This window comes from Schistocerca americana, unplaced genomic scaffold (genome assembly GCF_021461395.2).
Source record: "Schistocerca americana isolate TAMUIC-IGC-003095 unplaced genomic scaffold, iqSchAmer2.1 HiC_scaffold_14, whole genome shotgun sequence".
NCBI classification, from domain to species: Eukaryota; Metazoa; Arthropoda; class Insecta; order Orthoptera; family Acrididae; genus Schistocerca; species Schistocerca americana.
Window position 1 is genome coordinate 2827888 of NW_025725481.1, and position 14639 is coordinate 2842526.

Below are 14639 nucleotides of genomic sequence, written 5' to 3' on the forward strand. Positions count from 1 at the left end.
ATCGCAAAGAAGATAGTCGTATCCGAAAACAAAATCCTGTCGTTTAAATAGAAACGTTACTCGATTTAGAAGGAGAAATTATAGAACCTATAGTATTTCATAGCGACGCAAATTCTATGGTTATTCGTCAATGTGAGGGAGCGAGGGATGCAGTAAAGAACTAATACTGCATCGGAAAGGAGATACTCGTATCTTAAAAGAAAATCCTGTCGTATCAATAGAAACGTTACTCGATTTAGAAGGAGAAGTCATAGAACACGTAGTATTTCATAGCGACGCAATTTCTGTGTTAATTCGCCAATGTGAGGAAGCGAGGGATGCAGTACAGAAGGAATAGTGCATCGGAAAGGAGATAATCGTATCCCAAAACAAAATCCTGTCGTTTTAATAGAAACGATACTCGATTTAGAAGGAGAAGCAATAGAACCCATACTAGTTCATAGCGACGCAATTTCTGTGTTAATTCATCAATGTGAGGGAGCGAGGGATTCAGTAAAGACGGAATAGTGCATCAGAAAGGAGATACTCGTATCCGAAAAGAAAATCCTGTTGTTTCTATAGAAACGTTACTCGATTTGAAAGGAGAAGTTATAGGACCCATAGTATTTCACAGCGGCGCAATTTCTCTGCTTATTCTTCAATGTGATGAAGCGAGGGATGCAGTAAAGAACTAATAGTGCCTCGGAAAGGAGATATTCCTATCCCAAAAGAAAATCCTGTCGTTTCCATAGAAATGTTACTCGATGTAAAAGGAGAAGTCATGGAACCCCGTAGTATTTTATGGCGAAGCAATTTCTGTGTTATTTCGACAATATGAGGGAGCGAGGGATGCAGTAAAGACGGAATAGTGCATCGAAAGGAGATACTCGTACCCCAAAAGAAAATCCTGTCGTTTCCATAGAAAAGTTACTCGATTTAGAAGGAGAAGTCATGGAACCCATAGTATTTCATAGCGACGCAATTTCCGTGTTAATACACCAATGTGAGGGAGCGAGGGATGCACTACAGAAGGCATAGTGCATCGGAAAGGAGATACTCGTATACAAAAAGAAAATCCTGTCGTTTCCATAGAAACGTTACTCGATTTAGAAGGAGAAGTCATGGAACCCATAGTATTTCATAGCGACGCAATTTCTGTGTTATTTCGGCAATGTGAGGGAGCGAGGGATGCAGTAAAGACGGAATAGTGCATCGGAAAAGTGAGACTCGTATCCCAAAAGAAAATCCTGTCGTTTCAATAGAAACGTTACTCGATTTTGAAGGAGAAGTCATAGAACCCATAGTATTTCATAGCGACGCAATTTCTATGTTAATTCACCAATGTGAGGGAGCGAGGGATGCAGTAAAGGCGGAATAGTGCATCGGAAAGGAGATACTCGTACCCCAAAAGAAAATCCTGTCGTTTCAATAGAAACGTTACTCGACTTAGAAGGAGAAGTCATAGAACCCACAGTATTTCATAGCCACGCAATTTCTGTGTTAACTCTTGAATGTGAGGGAGCGAGGGATGCAGTAAAGAAGGAATAGTCCATCGGAAAGGAGATACTCGTATCCCAAAAGAAAATCCTGTCGTCGTCATAGAAACGTTACTCGATATAGAATTAGAAGTCATAGAACCCATAGTATTTCATCGCGACGCAATTTCTGTGTTAATTCGTCAATGTGAGGGAGCGAGAGATGCAGCAAAGTCGGAATAGTGCTTCGGAAAGGAGATACACGTATCCCAAAAGAAAATCCAGTCGTTTCCATAGAAACGTTACTCGGTTTAGAAGGAAGAGTCATAGAACCCATAGTATTTCATAGCGACGCAATTTCTGCGTTAATTCGTCAATGTGATGGACCGAGGGATGCAGTAAAGAAGGAATAGTGCATCGGAAAGTAGATACTCGTATCCCAAAAGAAAATCCTGTCGTTTCCATAGAATCGTTACTCGATTTAGAAGGGGATTTCATAGAACCCACAGTATATCATAGCGACGCAATTTCTGTGTTAATTCGTCAATGTGAGGGAGCGAGATGCGCAGTAAAGACGGAATAGTGCATCGGATAGGAGAGACTCTTATCCCAAAAGAAAACCCTGTCGTTTCCATAGAAACGTTTCTCGATTTGATAGGAGAAGTTAAAGATCCCATAGTATTTCACAGCGATGCGAATTCTGTGCTTATTCCTCAATGGGAGGGAGCGGGGGAAGCAGTAAAGAACTAATAGTGCATCGGAAAGGAGATACTAGTATCCCAAAAAGAAAATCCTGTCGATTCCATAGAAACGTTACTCGATTTAGAAGGAGAAGTCATGGAACCCATAGTATTTCATAGCGACGCAATTTCTGTGTTATTTCGTCAATGTGAGGGAGCGAGGGATGCAGTAAAGAACTAATAGTGCATCAGAAAGGAGATACTCGTATCCCAAAAGAAAATCCTGTCGTTTCCATAGAATCGTTACTCGATTTAGAAGGAGAAGTCATGGAACCTATAGTACTTCATAGCAACGCAATTTCTGTGTTATTTCGTCAATGTGAGGGAGCGAGGGATGCAGTAAAGAACTAATAGTGCATCAGAAAGGAGTTACTCGCATCCCAAAAGAAAATCCTGTCGTTTCTATAGAAACGTTACTCGACTTAGAAGGAGAAGTCATAGAACACATAGTATTTCATAGCGACGCAATTTTTGTGTTAATTCGCCTATGTGAGGAAGCGAAGGATGCATTACAGAAGGAATAGTGCATTGGAAAGGCGATAGTCGTATCCCAAGAGAATATCCCGTCGTATCCATAGAAACGTTACCCGATTTAGAAGGAGAAGTCATAGAACCCATAGTATTTCTTAGCGACGCAATTTCTGTGTTAATTCGTCAATGTGAGGGAGCGACGGATGCAGTAAAGAAGGAATAGTGCGTCGGAAAGGAGATACCCGTATACCAAAAGAAAATCCACTCGTTTCCATAGAAACGTTACTCGATTTAGAAGGATGAGCCATAGAACCCACAGTATTTCCTAGCGACGCAATTTCTGTGTTAATTCGTCAATGTGAGGGAGCGAGGGGCGCAGTAAAGCCGGAATAGTGCTTCAGAATGGAGAGACTCCTATCCCAAAAGAAAATCCTGTCGTTTCCATAGAAACGTTTCTCGATTTGAAAGGAGAAGTTTAAGAACCCATAGCATTTCACAGCGACGCGATTTCTGTGCTTATTCTTCAATGGGAGGGAACGAGGGGTGCAGTAAAGAGCTAATAGTGCATCGGAAAGAAGATACTCGTATCCCAAAAGAAAATCCTGTCGTTTCCATAGAAACGTTACTCGATTTAGAAGGGGATTTCATAGAACCCATAGTATATCACGGCGGCGCATGTTCTGTGCTTATTCTTCAATGTGAGGAAGCGAGGGATGCAGTCAAGAACTAATAGTGCATCGGAAAGGAGATACTCGTATCCCAAAAGAAAACCCTGTCGTAACCATAGAAACGTTACTCGATGTAAAAGGAGAAGTCATGGAACCCATAGTATTTCATAGCGACGCAATTTCTGTGTTATTTCGTCAATGTGTGGGAGCGAGGGATGCAGTAAAGACGGAATAGTGCATCGGAAAGGAGATACTCGTTTCCCAAAAGGAAATCCTGTCGTTTCCATTGAAACGTTACTCGATTTAGAAGGAGGTGTCCTAGAACCAATAGTTTTTCATAGCGACGCAATTTCTGTGTTAATTCGTCAAGGTGAGGGAGCGAGGGATGCAGTAGAGAAGGAATAGTGCATCGGAAAGGAGATAGACGTATCCCAAAAGAAAATTCTGTCGTTTCCATAGAAACGTTACTCGATTTAGAAGGAGAAGGCGTAGAACCAGTAGTTTTCCATAGCGACGCAATTTCTGTGTCAATTCGTCAATGTGAGGGAGCGAGGGATGCAGAAAAAAGACGGAATAGTGCTTCAGAAAGGTGACACTCTTATCCAAAACGAAAATCCTGTCGATTCCATAGAAACGTTACTCGATTTACAAGAAGAATCATAGAACCCATAGTATTTCATAGCGACGCAGTTTCTGCGTTAATTTGTCAATGTGAGGGAGCGAGGGATGCAGTAAAGAAGGAATAGTCCATCGGAAAGGAGATACTCGTATCCCAAAAGAAAATCCTGTCGTCTCCATAGAAACGTTACTCGTTATAGAAGGAGAAGTCATAGAACACTTAGTATTTCATCGCGACGCATTTTCTGTGTTAATTCTTCAATGTGAGAGAGGGAGAGATGCAGCAAAGACGGAATAGTGCTTCGGAAAGGAAATACTCGTATCCCAAAAGAAAATCCTGTCGTTTCCATAGAAACGTTACAAGATGTAGAAGGAGATCTCATGGAGCCCATAGTATTTCATAGCGACGCAATTTCTATGATAATTCGCCAATGTGAGGGAGCGAGGTATGCAGTAAAGACGGAATAGTGCATCGGAAAGGAGATACTCGTATCCCAAAAGAAAATCCTGTCGTTTCAATAGAAATATTACTCGATTTAGAAGGAGAAGTCATAGAACCCACAGTATTTCATAGCGACGCAATCTCTGTGTTCATTCGTCAATGTGTGGGAGCGAGGGTTGCAGTAAAGAAGGAATAGTGCATCGGAAAGGAGATACTCGTATCCCAAAAGAAAATTCTGTCGTCTCCATTGAAACGTTACTCGATTTAGAGGGAGGTGTCTTAGAACCAATAGTATTTCATAGCGACGCAATTTCTGTGTTAATTCGTCAATGTGAGGGAGCGAGGAATGCAGTAAAGGAGGAATAGTGATCCGGAAAGGAGATAGTCGTATCCCAAAAGTAAATCCTGTCGTTTCCATAGAAACGTTACTGGATTAAGAAGGAGAAGTCGTAGAACCCATAGTATTTCATAGGGGCGCAATTTCTGCGTGAATTCGTCAATGTGAGGGAGTGAGGGATGCAGTAAAGGAGGAATACTGCATCGGAAATGAGATACTCGTATCCCAAATGAAAATCCTGTCCTTTCCATAGAAATGTTACTCGATTTAGAAGGAGAAGTTATAGAACCCATTGTATTTCATAGCGACGCAATTTCTGTGCTTATTCGTCAATGTGAGGGAGCGAGGGATTTAGTAAAGAACTAATAGTGCATCGGAAAGGTGATATTCGTATCCCAAAAGAAAATCCTGTCGTTGCAACAGAAACGTTACTCGATTTAGAAGGAGAAGTCATTGAACCCATAGTACACCATAGCGACGCGATTTTTCTGTTAATTCGTCAATGTGAGGGAGCCAGGGATGCAGTAAAGAAGGAATAGTGCATCGGAAAGGAGATACTCGTATCCCAAAAGAATATCCTGTCCTATCCATAGAAACGTTACTCGATTTAGAAGGAGTAGTAATGGAACTCATAGTATTTCATAGCAACGCAATTACTGTGCCTATTCGTCAATGTGAGGGAGCTAGGGATGCAGTAAAGAAGGAATAGTGCATCGGAAAGGAGATACTCGTATCATAAAAGAAAATCCTGTCGTTTCCATAGAAACGTTACTCGATTTAGAAGGAGAAGTCATGGAACCCATTGTATTTCATAGCGACGCAATTTCTGAGTTAATTGGTCAATGTGAGAGAGCGAGAGATGCAGTAAAGAGGGAATAGTGCATCGGAACGGAGATACTCGTATCCCAAAAGAATATCCTGTCTTCTCCATAGAAACGTTACTCGATTTAGAAGCAGAAGTCATAGAACCCATAATATTTCATAACGACGCAATTTCAGAGTTAATTCGTCAATGTGAGGGAGCGAGAGATGCAGTAAGGAAGGAATAGTGCTCCGGAAGGGAGATACTCGTATCCCTAAAGAAAATCCTGTCGTTTCCATAGAAACGTTACTCGATTTGAAGGAGAAGTTATAGAACCCATAGTATTTCATAGCGACGCAACTTCTGCGTTAATTCGTCAATGTGAGGGGCCAAGGGATGCAGTATAGAAGGAATAGTGTATCACAAAGGAGATACTCGTATCCCAAAAGCAAATCCTGTTGTTTCCATTTAAACGTTACTTGATTTAGAAGGAGAAGTCGTAGAACCCATACTATATCATACCCACGTAATTTCTGTGTTAATTCGTCAACGTGAGGGTGCGAGTGATGCAGTAAAGAAGGAATAGTGCATCGGAAAGGAGATACCCGTATCCCAGGAACAATCCTGTCGTTTCCATAGAAACGTTACTCGATTTAGAAGGAGAAGTCATAGAACCCATAGTATTTCATTGCGACGCAATTTCTGCGTTAATTCGACAATATGAGGGAGCGAGGTATGCAGCAAAGAGGGAATAGTGCATCGGAAAGGAGATAGCAGTATCCCAAAAGAAAATCCAGTCGATTCCATAGAAACGTTACTCGATTCAGAAGGAGAAGTCTTAGAACGCATACTATATCATAGCCACCCAATTTCTGAGTTCATACGCCAATGTGAGGGAGCGAGGGATGCAGTATAGCAGGAATAGTGCTATGGAAAGGAGATACTCGTATCCCTAAAGAAAATTATGTCGTTTCCATAGAAACGCTACTCGATTTGAAGGAGAGGACATAGAACCCATAGAATTTCATAGCGACGCAATTTCTGTGTTAATTCGTCAATGTGAGGGAGCAAGAGATGCAGTAAAGAAGGAATAGTGCATCGGAAAGGAGATAGCTGTATCCCAAAAGAAAATCCCGCCGTTTCCATAGAAACGTTACTCGATTTAGAAGGAGAAGTCATAGAACCCATAGCTTTTTATAGCGACGCAATTTCTGTGTTAATTCGTTAATATGAGGGAGCGCGGGATGCAGTAAGGAAGAAATAGTGCATCGGAAAGGAGATACTCGTATACCAAAAGAAAATCCTCTTGTTTCCATAGAAACGTAACTCGATTTAGAAGGAGAGGACATTGAATCAATTGAATTCCATAGCGACGAAATTTCTGTGATAATTCGTCAATGTGAGGGAACGAGGGATGCAGTAAATAAGGAATTGTGCATCGGAAAGGAGATACTCGAATCACAAAAGAAAATCTTTTCGTTTCCAGAGAAACATTGACCGATTTAGAAGGAGAAGTAATAGAACCCATAGTATTTCATAGCGATGCAATTTCTGTGTTAATTCGTCAATGTGAGGGAGCGAGGGATGCAGTAAAGAAGGAATAATGCATCGGAAAGGAGAAACTCGTATCCCGAAAGAAAATCCTGTGGTTTCCATAGAAGTTTTCCTCGACTTGGAAGGGGATGTCATAGAACCAATAGTATTTCATTGCGACGCAATTTCTGTGTTAATTTGTCAATTTGAGGGAGCGGGGGATGCAGTAAAGAAGGAATAGTGCATCGGAAAGGAGATACTCGTATACCAAAAGAAAATCCTGTCGTTTCCATAGAAACGTTACTCGATTTAGAAGGAGAAGTCATAGAACCCATAGTATTTCATAGAGAAGCAATTTCATTCTTAATTCGTCATTGTGAGGGAGCGAGGGATGCAGTACAGATGGAATAGTGCATCGGAAAGGAGATAGCTGTATCCCAAAAGAAAACACCGTCGTTTCCATAGAAACGTTACTCGATTCAGTAGGAAAAGTCATAGAACCCATAATATATCATAGCCACGCAATCTCTGTGTTAATTCGCCAATGTGAGGGAGCGAATGATGCAGTACAGAAGGAATAGTGAATCGGAAAGAAGATAGTCGTATCTTAAAAGAAAATCCTGTCGTTTCCATAGAAACGTTACTCGATTTAGAAGGAGTAGTCGTAAAACACATAGTATTTCATAGCGACGCAATTTCTGTGCCAATTCGTCAAAGTGAGGGAGCGAGGGATGCAGTAAAAACGGAATAGTGCATCGGAAACAAGATTCCCGTATCCCAAAAGAAAATCCTGTCGTTTCAATAGAATCGTTACTCGATTTAGAAGGAGAAATCATAGAACCCATAATATTTCATAGCGAAGCAATTTCTGTGTTAATTCGCCAATGTGAAGGAGCGTGAGCTGCAGTACAGAACGAATAGTGCAACCGGAAGAAGATAGTCGTATCCCAAAAGAAAATCCTGTCGATTCCATAGAAACGTTACTCGATTTAGAAGGAGAAGTTATAGAACCCATAGTATTTCATGGCGACGCAATTTCTGTGTTAATTCGCTAATGTGAGGGAGCGAGGGATGCAGTACAGATGGAATAGTGCATCGGAAGGGAGATACTCGTATTTCAAAAGAACATCCTGTCGTTTCCATAGAAACGTTACTCGATTTAGAAGGAGAAGTTATAGAACCCATAGTAATTCATAGCGACGCAATGTCTGTGCTTATTCGTCAATGTGAGGGAGCAAGGGATACAGTAAAGAACTAATAGTGCATCGGAAAGGAGATACTCGTATTTCAAAAGAACATCCTGTCGTTTCCATAGAAACGTTATTTGATTTAGAACGAGAAGACATAGAACCCATAATATATCATAGCGACGCAATTTCTATGTTAATTCGCCAATGTGAGGGAGCGAGGGATGCAGTAAAGAACTAATAGTGCATCGCAAAGGAGATACTCGTATCCCAAAAGATAATCCTGTCGTTTCCATAGAAACGTTACTCGATTTAGAAGGAGAAGTCATTTAACACATGATAATTCATAGCGACGCAATTTCCCTGTTAATTCTTCATTGTGAGGAACGAAGGGATGCAGTAAAGAAGGAATAGTGCATCGGAAAGGAGATACTCGTATCCCAAAAGAAAATCCTGTCGTTTCCATAGAAACGTTACTCGATTTGGAAGAAGAAGTCATTGAACACATAGTATTGCATAGCGTCGCAATTTCTGTGATAATTCGTCAATGTGAGGGAGCCGGGGATGCAGTACAGATGGAATAGTGCATCGGAAGGGAGATACTCGTATTTCAAAAGAACATCCTGTCGTTTCCATAGAAACGTTACTCGATTTAGTAGGAGAAGTCATAGAACCCATAGTATTTCATAGCGACGCAATTTCTGTGTTAATTCGCCAATGTGAGGGAGCGAGGGATGCAGTACAGATGGAATAGCGCATCGGAAGGGAGATACTCGTATTTCAAAAGAACATCCTGTCGTTTCCATAGAAACGTTACTCGATTTAGAAGGAGATGTTATAGAACCCATTGTAATTCATAGCGACGCTATGTCTGTGCTTATTCGTCAATGTGTGGGAGCGAGGGATACAGTAAAGAACTAATAGTGCATCGGAAAGGAGAAACTCGTATCCCAAAAGATAATCCTCTCGTATCCATAGAAACGTTACTCGATTTAGAAGGAGAAGTCATGGATTCCATAGTATTTCATAGCGACGCAATTTCTGTGTTAATTCGTCAATGTGGGGGAGCGAGGCATGCAGTAAAGGCGGAATAGTGCATTGGAAATGAGATACTCGTATCCCAAAAGAAAATACTGTCGTTTCAATAGAAACGTTACTCGATTTAGAAGGAGAAGTCGTTGAACCAATAGTATTTCATAGCGACACAATTTCTGTGTTAATTCGTCAATGTGATGGAGCGAGGGTTGCAGTAAAGAAGAAATAGTGCATCGTAAAGGAGATACTCGTATACCAATAGAAAATCCTCTCGTTTCCATAGAAACGTTACTCGATTTAGAAGGAGAAGTCATAGAACCCATAGTATTTCATAGCGACAGAATTTCTGTGTTAGTTCGTCAATGTGATTGAGCGAGGTATGCAGTAAAAACGGAATAGTGCATCGGAAAGGAGATTCTCGTATACCAATAGAAAATCCTGTCGTTTCCATAGAAACGTTACTCGAAGTAGAAGGAGAAGTCATAGAACCCATAGTATTTCATAGCGACGCAATTTCTGCGTCAATTTGTTAATGTGAGGGAGCGAGGGATGCAGTAAAGAAGGAATAGTGCATCGGAAAGGAGATACTCGCATACAAGAAGAAAATCCTGTTGTTTCCATAGAAGCATTACTCGACTTGGAAGGGGATGTCATAGAACCATTAGTATTTCATAGCGACGCAATTTCTGTGATAATTTGTCAATTTGAGGGAGCGAAAGATGCAGTAAAGAAGGAATAGTGCATCGGAAAGGAGTTACTCGTATCCCAAAAGAAAGTCCTGACTTTTCCATAGAAACGTTACTCTATTTAGAAGGAGAAGTCATAGAACCCATAGTATTTCATAGCGACGCAATTTCTGCGTCAATTTGTTAATGTGAGGGAGCGAGGGATGCGGTAAAGAAGGAATAGTGCATCGGAAAGGAGATACTCGTATCTTAAAAGAAAATCCTGTCGTTTCCATAGAAACGTTTCTCGATTTAGAAGGAGAAGTCATTGAACCCATAGATTTCCATGGCGACGCAATTTCTGTGTTAATTCGTCAATGTGAGGGAGCGAGGGATGCAGTAAAGAAGGAATAGTGCATCGGACAGGAGATACTCGTATACCAAAAGAAAATCCTGTCGTTTCCATAGAAACGTTACTCGAAGTAGAAGGAGAAGTCATAGAACCCATAGTATTTCATAGCGACGCAATTTCTGCGTTAATTCGTTAATGTGAGGGAGCGAGGGAAGCAGTAAAGAAGGAATAGTGCATCGGAAAGGAGATAGTCGTATCCCAAAAAAAAATCCTGACGTTACCATAGAATCGTTACTCGATTCAGAAGGAGAAGTCATAGAACCCTTAGTATTGCATAGCGACGCCATTTCTGTGTTAATTCGTCAATGTGATGGAGCGGTGGATGCAGTAAAGAAGGAATAGTGCATCGGAAAGGAGATACTCGTATCCCAAAAGAAAATCCTGTTGTTTCCATGGAAACGTTAATCGATTTATAAGGGGATGCCATAGAACCGATAGTATTTCATAGCGACGCATTTTCTGTGTTAATTTGTCAGTTTGAGGGAGCGAGGGATGCAGTAAAGAAGGAATAGTGCATCGGAAACGAGATACTCGTATCCCAAAAGAAAATCCTGACGTTACCATAGAATCGTTACTCGATTAAGAAGGAGAAGTCATGGAAGCCTTAGTATTACATAGCGACGCCATTTCTGTGTTAATTCGTCAATGTGATGGAGCGGGGGATGCAGTAAAGAAGGAATAGTGCATCGGAAAGGAGGTACACGTAATCCAGAAGGAAATACCGTCGTTTCCACAGAAACGTTACTCAAATTAGAAGGAGAAGCCATAGAACCCATAGTATTTCATAGCGACGCAATTCCTGGGTTAAATCGTCAATGTAAGGGAGCGAGGGATGCAGTAAAGAGGGAATAGTGCATCGGAATGGAGATACTCGTATACCAAAAGAAAATCCTTTCGTTTCCGTAGAAACGTTACTCGATTTAGAAGGAGAAATCATGGAACCCATAGTATTTCATAGCGACGCAATTTCTGTGTTAATTTGTCAATGTGGGGGAACGAGGCATGCAGTAAAGGCGGAATAGTGCATCGGAAATGAGATACTCGTATCCCAAAAGAAAATACTGTCGTTTCAATAGAAACGTTACTCGATTTAGAAGAAGAAGTCGTTGAACCAATAGTATTTCATAGCGACGCAATTACTGTGGTAATTCGTCAATGTGATGGAGCGAGGGATGCAGTAAAGAAGGAATAGTGCATCGGAAAGGAAATACTCGTATCATAAGAAAATCCTCTCTTTTCCATAGAAACGTTACACGATTTAGAAGGAGAACTCATTGAATCCATTGAATTCCATAGCGACGAAATTTCTGTGATAATTCGTCAATGTGAGGGAACGAGGGTTGCGGTAAAGGAGGAATTGTGCACCGGAAAGGAGATACTCGAATCCCAAAAGAAAATCCTTTCGTTTACAAAGAAACGTTACTCGATTTAGAAGGAGAAGTCATTGAACCCATTAAATTCAATAGCGACGCAATTTCTGTGAAATTTCGTCAATGTGAGGGAGCCAGAGATGCAGTAAAGATGGAAAAGTGCATCGGAAAGGAGATACTCGTATCCCAAAAGAAAATCCTGTCGTTTCAATTGAAACGTTACTCGATTTAGACGGAGAAGACATAGCACCCATAGTATTTCATAGCGACGCAATTTCTGGGTTAATTCGCCAATGTGAGGGAGCGAGGGATGCAGAACAGAAGGAATAGTGCATCGGAAAGGAGATACTCGTATCCCAAAAGACAATTCTGTCGTTTCCATAGAGTTGTTACTCGATTTAGAAGGAGAAGTCATAGAACCCCTAGTATTTCATAGCGACGCAATTTCTGTGTTAATTTGTCAATGTGAGGGAGCGAGGGATGCAGTAAAGAAGGAATAGTGCATCGGAAAGGAGATACTCGTATACCAAAAGAAAATCCTGTCGTTTCCATAGAAACGTTACAAGATTTAAAAACGCGAAGACATCGAACACATAGTATTTCATAGCGACGCTATTTCTGTGTTAATTCGTCAATGTGAGGGAGCGAGGGATGCAGTAAGGAAGCATTAGTGCATCGGAAAGGGGACACTCGTATCCCAAAAGAAAATCCTTACGTTTCCATAGAAACGTTACTTGATTTAGAAGGAGATGTCATAGAACCAATAGTATTTAATAGCGACGCAATTTCTGTGCGTATTCGTCAATGTAATCGAGCGAGGGATGCAGCAGTGAACCAATAGTGCACCGGAAAGGAGATAGTCGTATCCCAAATGAAAATCCTGTCGTTTCCATAGAAACGTTAATCGGTTTAGAAGGAGAAGTCATGAAACCATGGTATTTCATAGCGACGCAATATCTGTGTTAATTCGCCAATGTGAGGGAGTGAGGGAATCAGTACAGCAGGAATAGTGCATCGGAAAGGAGATAGTCGTATCCCAATAGAAAATCCTGTCGTTTCCATAGACACGTTATTCAATTTAGAAGGAGATGTCATAGAACCCATACTATCTCATAGCGACGCAATTTCTCAGTTAAATCGTCAATGTGAGGGAGCGAGGGATGAAGTAAAGATGGAATACAGCATCGGAAAGGAGAAACTCGACTCCCAAAAGAAAATCCTGTCGTTTCCATAGAAACGTTACTCGATTTAGATGTAGAGGCCATAGAAACCATAGTATATCATAGCGACGCAATTTCTGTGTTAATACGTAAATGTGAGAGAGCGAGGGATGCAGTGAAGAGGGAATAGAGCATCGCAACGGAGATACTCGTATCCCAAAAGAAAATCCTTTCGTTTCCATAGAAACGTTACTCGATTTAGAAATAGAAGTCATGGAACCCATAGTATTTCATAGCGACGCAATTTCTGTGCTTATTCGCCATTGTGAGGGAGCGAGGGATGCAGTAAGGAAGGAATAGTGCATCGGAAAAGTGATACTCGTATCCCAAAAGAAAGTCCATTCGTTTCCATACAAACGTTACTCGATTTAGAAGGAGAAGTCATAGAACACATAGTATTTCATAGCGACGCTATATCAGTGTTAATTCGTCAATGTGAGAGAGCGACGGATGCAGTAAACAAGGAATAGCGCATCGGAAAGGACAAACCCGTATCCCAAAAGAAAATCCGTCGTTTCCATAGAAACGTTACTAGATTTAAAAGGAGGAGTCATAGAACCGGTAGAATATCATAGCGACGCAATTTCTGTGTTAATTCGTCAATGTGCGGGAGCGAGGGAAGCAGTAAAGAAAGAATAGTGCATCGAAAAGGGCATACTCGTAGACCATAAGAAAATCCTGTCGTTTCCATAGAAATGTTACTCGATTTAGATGGAGAAGTCATAGAACACATAGTATATCATAGCGACGCAATTTCTGTGGTTATTCGTCAATGTGAGGGAACGAGGGAAGCAGTAAAGAAGGAATAGTGCATCGAAAGGGACATACTCGAATACCAAAAGAAAATCCTGTCGTTTCCATAGAAATGTTACTCGATATAGAAGGAGAGGTCATAGAAACCGTAGTATTTCATAGCCACGCAATTTCTGTCCTAATCCGTCAATCAGAGGGAGCGAGGATTGCAGTAAAGAAGGAATTGCGCATCAGAAAGGAAGTACTCGTACCCCAAAAGAAAATCCTGTCGTTTCAATAGAATCGTTACTCGATTTATAAGGAGAAGTCATAGAACCGGTAGTATATCATAGCGACGTAATTTCTGTGTTAATTCGTCAATGTGCGGGATCGAGGGAAGCAGTAAAGAAGGAATAGTGCATCGGAAAGGACATACTCGTATACCATAAGAAAATCCTGTCGTTTTCATAGAAACGTTACTCGATTTAGAAGGAGAAGTAATAGAACCCATAGTATTTCATAGCCACCCAATATTTGTCTTAATTCGGCAATGTGAAGGAGCGAGGAATGCAGTAAGGAGGGTATAGTGCATCGGAAGGGAGCTAGTCGTATCCCAAAAGGAAATCCTGTCGTTTCCATAGAAACGTTACTCGATTTACATTTAGAAGTCATAGAACGCATAGTATTTCAAGGCTACGCAGTATCTGTGTTAATTCGTCACTGTGAGGGAGCGAAGTATGCAATACAGAAGTCATAGTGCATCAAAATTGAGATAGTTGTATCCCAAAAGAAACCCCCGTCGTTTCCATAGAAGCGTTACCCGATATAGAAGGAGAGGTTATAGAACCCATACTATGTTATAGCGACGTAATTTCTGTGTGAATTCGTCAATGTGAGGGAGCGAGGGATGCAATACAGAAGGAATAGTGCATCGGAAAGGAAATACTCGTATC